This window comes from Cynoglossus semilaevis, chromosome 15 (genome assembly GCF_000523025.1).
Source record: "Cynoglossus semilaevis isolate Cse_v1.0 chromosome 15, Cse_v1.0, whole genome shotgun sequence".
NCBI classification, from domain to species: domain Eukaryota; kingdom Metazoa; phylum Chordata; class Actinopteri; order Pleuronectiformes; family Cynoglossidae; genus Cynoglossus; species Cynoglossus semilaevis.
In genome coordinates this window covers 17,795,201-17,795,889 of record NC_024321.1, presented here as the reverse complement: position 1 = coordinate 17,795,889, position 689 = coordinate 17,795,201, and positions in this window count along the sequence as shown.

Sequence of the window (689 nt, the reverse complement as noted above, 5' to 3'; positions counted from 1 at the left end):
TCAACTTCACTGAGAGCTAAAGTGAAGTCGTGGGCGAGTGAGTTCAGCAGCGCCACAGTGTGGCTGAACAGGAGAGTACTCGACCTAGAAGAAGGAAGGAAGGAGAGGGTGAGGAGAGGGTGAGGAGAGGGTGAGGAGAGGGTGAGGAGAGGGTGAGGAGAGGGTGAGGAGAGGGTGAGGAGAGGGTGAGGTAGGCTGCAGTATAAATACACACGTGTATGTGAAGGTTGGCCCATCCTGTTAGAGCAGGTGATTGGTGGGTTAGGAAAGGACCGCGAGCCTCGGTTTGAGACAGGGAGAGAGGGAGACTGTGTTACAGTATTGTAGACCGCAGAGAGGTGAGGGTTACCCCTCCCATCCTCCCCCCTCTCCCCCTCAGACAGTAGTGACATGTGACGTGTCATTATTGACACTGTTGTTCTGACGGATCCTTCAGGGTCATCTGCTTGTTTGACCCCGCCCCCCTCCCTCACCCCACCCCACCCGTGTCCCCCGTCCACCGGGATGTTTATGTTTAGTCTTTCTCAGTAAACACAGTTGACAGAGGGGTGAGAGAGAGGGGTGAGTTGGCAGCCGGTGTCTGAGGAGGTGACTCCCGGTCAGAGAACTCCCGTCATGTCTGGCACAGCAGAAACACATGGTTCCCAGGCCACGATAACCTCAGGTCCCGTGCTCCGCCCCCCCCCCCC